The sequence below is a fragment of the Beta vulgaris genome, chromosome 3 (assembly GCF_026745355.1).
Source record: "Beta vulgaris subsp. vulgaris cultivar EL10 chromosome 3, EL10.2, whole genome shotgun sequence".
Lineage (NCBI taxonomy): Eukaryota > Viridiplantae > Streptophyta > Magnoliopsida > Caryophyllales > Amaranthaceae > Beta > Beta vulgaris.
Window position 1 is genome coordinate 20,523,784 of NC_079204.1, and position 6,125 is coordinate 20,529,908.

The window sequence follows — 6,125 nt, forward strand, 5'->3', positions numbered from 1 at the left end:
AAAATATCAATTGAAACATTGGGTCAAATATCAATAATCAAAATCACTCTTGTATGACCATAACTAATGAAGATGATGAGTGGATATGGATGAGAATCCCAGAGTAGAGGAATCATTTGTTGAGAAAGCTTACACTATAAAGTCTAATGATGTTGAAAAAGTAGTTGATGAGACTTTTGTTTCTACTCGTTCTCTTCATATTCCTTTTTCAAGGAAAATCGACTTAGTTCCTTCCTTTCCCATCTTATTCCCTCGCCTCAAAGTTTCACCATTGGAAGAGCCTTTGACCTCTTTAAACCTTCACAAGACCCAAATGAAAGTCATCGAGGATATGACCGAGCTTAAAATTTGCAAGGATCATCAAAAGGAGAACTCATTGTTTTCTTCTTTTTATTTGAATTTTAATGTTTGTTCTTCATACTTTCCAGGATTCTCTTGGAAATTTCATTATTTCCGGCACTCACTACTTGGTAAGCATATAGACGCATTGAAATTTGTGCATGCTCTTTATCTATATCATACGTATTTGATCCATTGTGAAATGTGCGCTAATGCTTATGACAAAGGATTGAGATCTTTGTCAAATTATTTAGCGGTAAGGTCTAGCTAATTATCCTAAAAGAGCTCTTTTTGGCAGGTATGTTGGGACCATTCTCCTTATCTTACTTGGTTAGGATTTTTTGCTTGATTTTTTGCTTGATTTTCTGCCCTTACCTCATCCTTTACTTTCTCTTTGCTTGTACACTCCGAGGACGGAGTTTGTATTAAGCTTGGGGGAGTTAGTTAGCATGTGTTCTCTCCATCTCAACATTTTTTTCTCCCCTTTGCATTTAGGTTCTTTTAGTGCTTTTGCATGTTAGGTTTGCATTAAAAAAAAAACAATTATTTTTCTGCATTTAGGATAGCTTGGTTGCTTGCATGATATGTGGGTATGCAAAGAGCCCCTTTGCACAAGGCCCCCGTTCAAATTTTTTTGTTTTTTATTTTAAGGGCCCAATTTGAAAAATATCATGCTTTATATAAACGGCAAACGCTCCACATCTTCATCTCCGTACTCCCTAATTCATGCTATCCCCTATCATCTTCCTCGGTTTCTTTCACAAAAAATTCAACTTTTCATATCTTTAACTTTAGTATTGTCATCAATACTTTTTCATAATTATCAATAATAAAATCAATCCATCACTTAGTATTGATTCTCTCAACTCTCTATGAAAAAATTTGTGGTCTTTTTCTCTCACTAAGGGGAAAGAAAAGACCCAATTTTCATTGTAAAATGGCGGTGTCCCTTACCCCAACCCCCTACAGCCCCACCTTAACCCCATCTCGGCCCCATGCGGCCCAACCCCACCCTAACCCCACCCCACCCCAATTCGCTACACCACTACCTCAGCCTGCTACAACCCCACCACAGCCCTTGTAGCCTAATTCTCAACCTAGCTTGCTGCAAACCCTACACCCCCCCCCATCCCCATCCCCATCCCCATCCCCATCCCATCCCTCTACTCGACTCCCACCCCCACATAAACCACCCTGCAATCCCCCCACACCTCGCATGTGGCCAACCCTGTCACCCCTTCCCCTTTTCCTTTTCGCCCCATGCTCTCGCCGTTCCCACTTCTCCTATCCCTTCGTCTCTTTCCACCCCATCATCCTTTCAGCCCTGTTTCTGAGTATATGGTGGCCTAAGGGCGAAATAAAAAATTGGGCCCTAATCGACAAGTAAAGTAGAGTTTAACTTCTATGTAAATAAGTAAAAATAAATTTATATATCTAAATGACAATTTTTATTATACTCAACAAACAATCTAATAAAAACGTAGTCTAAAATACAAAAATTGAAATTTATTCATTTAACACTCAACTCATGCAAAACAATTTCTCCGGGCATTTTTAGATGCAAAGTCACTAATAATAGTGTCTACATCAATATGCTCTAACATATGTCTCTCAATACAAATATGGCTAGACCATTCAACCTTTCTTGTGACATTGACGACTTCAAATAGGTTTTCAATAATTTCAACTTTGAAAAACTTCTTTCGGCAGATGCAACTGTGACCGACATGGTTAAGAGGATCCGATAAGCAATTGAAACATTTGGATAACAATCTGCAACATTTACGAACTCGAGAATTTCAAATGCTGACATCGACACATTTGGCAAAGTCATTTGCAACACTCTTAATTCTGAAAAAAGATCATCTGCATCAACATCCGACAAATTATTATGAGTAAAAGCATTGCCAAAATTTATGCAAGATTTTCTTAATTCATCACTATTTAATGATTTCAACCTATTCACATCAAATAAGAATCCAAAAATACTATCAAATGCCTCCAGTTGCTCAAATCTATTATTCAAAGAAGCTATAGCCATATCAACGACAACCAAAAAGTAGTTAACTCTAAAAGATTTCTCTGGTGATTGTATTGTTTCATCATTATCACTCTCATCAAACTGTCTTTTTCTAAAGACGTGGCGCTTTGTTGGAAGTGTTGGCTCTATGTCCATTTCCAAAGCAAGGCTTTTGGCAATAAGCATACTAGATTCAAAGCCACTATTTCTATATTCCTCAAAATATGACATTATACCTTCCACTTCCTTCATCGTAGTTCCAATGCACATAGATTTAGATTGTAACTTCTTACTCACAATGTTAATAGCAAACAGAATATCATGCCAGATCACCATGCCAAGTAAAAATTCAAAGGTTGCAAGAGAATTACCCAAACTTTCAGCTTCACTTTTTGACTTAGCATCATCAGCACAAGATTCATACAGTTTTGACAAAGCTAATCTTATTTGAGGTGCTTGAAATCTAATAGCTTTAACACTTTTGAGCCGACTCTCCCACCGAGTATTAAATAAAGATTTTACAGTAAAATCTTTCACATTATCAACTAAAATCTGCCATCTTTTAGTGGAACTAGCAAATAATGTGTATATTCGTTGCACAATTCCGAAAAAAGAAATAGCTTTAACACAAGAATGTGCCATATCAGATAGAGTGAGATTTAGACTATGACAAGCACATGGCATATATAAAGCCCTTGGATTTATATCAAGTAATCTCTTTTGAACCCCTTGGTGTTTTCCTTTCATATTAGAACCATTATCATAACCTTGACCCCTTACATCATCAACATCTAAATCAAGAGACTTGCATACATTTAACAATTCATTAAAAAGTCCCAATCCAGATGTATCATCTACTTTCAAGAACTCCAAAAAAAACTCTTCTATTTTTATCTTATTATTGGACACATTTACGCATCGTATTATCAAAGTCATTTGCTCTTGATGACTCACATCAGGGGTACAATCAAGAATTATAGAAAAATATTTTGCCCCTTTAATGATCCTTAATATTGAAGTTCTACCATGGGCTAAAAGAGAAATCAACTCATTTTGAATCTGAGGGCCAAGGTAGTGATAGTGAATATCTTTATTCTGAATACGTCTAACATGATCTTGCATTATCAAATCAAATTCAGCTATCATTTTAATCAAGCCCAAAAAATTACCATTACTATCCTAAAGTTTTCCATTAGATCCACGAAAGGCTAAATTATGTTTAGAAAGACATTTAACAACATATACTATTCTTATTAACACTTGTCTCCACCGTTCCTTTTCCTTTGAAATTCCTTCTTGCAAATCTTTATCAATGCCTTTGTTTTTATTTAATCTCACTCTTGTTTCATTCCAAGTACTCATATTAGTGAAATGATAAACACTATTCTCATGTTGTTTGAGTTTCTCACTCAAATGCTTCCAATCATTTAACCCCCCCCCCCACTTGCTAAAAGACTTCTATTATTTTGGGAAGAGAACAACTTACAACAAAAACAATACTCTATCAACATGTTTGGAATAAACCAACCATTTTCTGTCTTGAATCTCCCCATTACTCAATTTTCTAGAATAATAAGCACATGAAAAATGCCTAAACAAATTATCTTTAGGGAACTTGAGACTCAATTCCCTCATAGGGGGTCCTTTTTCAATCAAAATGTCTCGAGTTTTAATATCAAGTATACCCCAATTTCTAGGATCATAGATATCAATAGGAGGGACGAATTGTTCATCAATATCTACATCAACATTTGTTGCATTAGGGTCATTGTTCAGATTGGCAGTATCATCATTAATCACATTGTCATCATTCAAATTGGCCGTATCATCGTTAATCACATTGTCATCATTCAAATTGGTGGTATTATCGTTAATCACATTGTCATCATTCAAATTGGCGGTATCTTCGTTAATCACATTGTCATCATTCAAATTGGCATCATTGTTATCAATAGGATTGTCATCACTCAAATTTTCATTAGATTGGTGATTATTATCAGTTTCTAAGCCCAATCCATCACTACTTGAAGGCTCTTCCACTCGCCTACAAAAGAATTTATCTATAGCTCCCTTTTGTGATTCAATCAATTCTTGTGTTCGTTTTCTCTTTTTCCTTTTTTCACTACCAGATAAATATTTACGCGACAACATTATACAATAAACTAATGAAACAAAAGGTATAGAACGAGAGCACCTGAATCCTACTTGTTGTCGATCATCACTCTCGATCAAATATAAAACAAAAATCAGCAAGACAACATCCACAATAAAACCTGCCATATCATTATTTGCAAATAAAAATCAGCCAACTATATAATTGAAAAAGAAAAATCGATGAAGATCGATGTACAGTTAACAATAGCAAAATAAAAAAAATCAATGATATACCATGAAAATTCTAGAACCAATTAAAAGTGATATACAGTAGCAAAATAATAAATTCAATGTATAGACTACAATAGCAAGAATTGATATACTCTATCGAAACAAATTAAGACTTTGAGATCTTTCTTTCAAAAAAAAAAAAAAAAACTAAGAATTAAGAGTGATGTACATTGTACAATAGCAAAATGAATGAAAAATTGAAAATTTGAAACTCAAAGAGTAAGAGTGATAACCTTGAATCTTTGCTTCCATAACCTTGATCAATTGAAGGAGACTTATTTATATGAAAAATTAGAGTTTTTAATCAGGAAAGAAGTTGTGGAATAAAAAAAAAATCTTAAAGATGAGGATTTTTAGGATGCTGAATTTTTTGATTGGAAGTTTAATTTGGAAGTTGAAAGAAGGGACCGAGAATGAAGAAGGAATGGGAAACCGGGAGAGGAAAGGTTTTTTTTACTTTATTTTTTTTTTAAAAAACTGCTATCTATCTCTTATCTATTGGGCCTAAGTATTAACAGTCAGTTTTTTTTTGGGGAGGGGGCCCCGGGCTTCCGCCCCGTTTGCCCTGGGCCAGATACGGGCTTGCATCCTTTTCCCCCTCTTGCTCTTCGTTCTTCTATTTTCACCCTGTCTTCTCTCCTGGAGCTTTCCCACACCACTATGTTAACGATGACGATCACACCACCACACAAAACCACCACTAATGTTAGCGATGGTGATGAATACACACGATTCCAAAAGAGAAAGTGAAAGTTGAGAGAGACGGAAGCAAGAGAGAAGCGACGACGAGTAGAGAGATAGGGTGGGGGCCTGGTGGCTGGGAAGGGGGCGAGAGTCGTGGAAGGGATGAGGGTCAAACTAGAGATAGGGAGGTGATGCGGGGAGGAGAGAAAAAAATTACCTGAAGTTAAGGTCACAAACACCTGGGACCATTTTGAGAAGATATCATCAAAAGACTGGATTATTCAAAAATAACTCATATGTGGGTCTGTTTTAAGAAGATCACTTAAAGGTTGGATTATTAGAATACAATTTCCCTTTATATTATTACTATAAAAAGGGTAACATGTGGTAGAGTCTTCTTCTATACTTTAATATATAAAAATGTTGATGTTGACAATTGACAATAAGATAGATTTAAATTTAAAATTTCATAGCTTATACTTCCTCCGTTTTTTTAGATAATCCATTTTGACTTTTGACACTATTCACGCACATGTGTAACTTTGACTATCTTTTGTGATTTGTACTTAAGAAAACATATAATTATGTGGGATCTTGTTAAATTCGTCTCAATGCATTTCATAATAGCAACTTTTGTAATTTTTGCTTAATAATTAGATATATAAAAGTTTAAAATAATACTTTGACATGTGTGTCC

General features: G+C 35.1%; 1 pseudogene; it reads right to left on the reverse strand.

Moving 5' to 3' along the window:
• Positions 1 to 1,936: 1,936 nt before the first annotated feature.
• LOC125495550 (uncharacterized) lies at positions 1,937 to 4,510 on the reverse strand (annotated as a pseudogene).
• Positions 4,511 to 6,125: the final 1,615 nt, after the last annotated feature.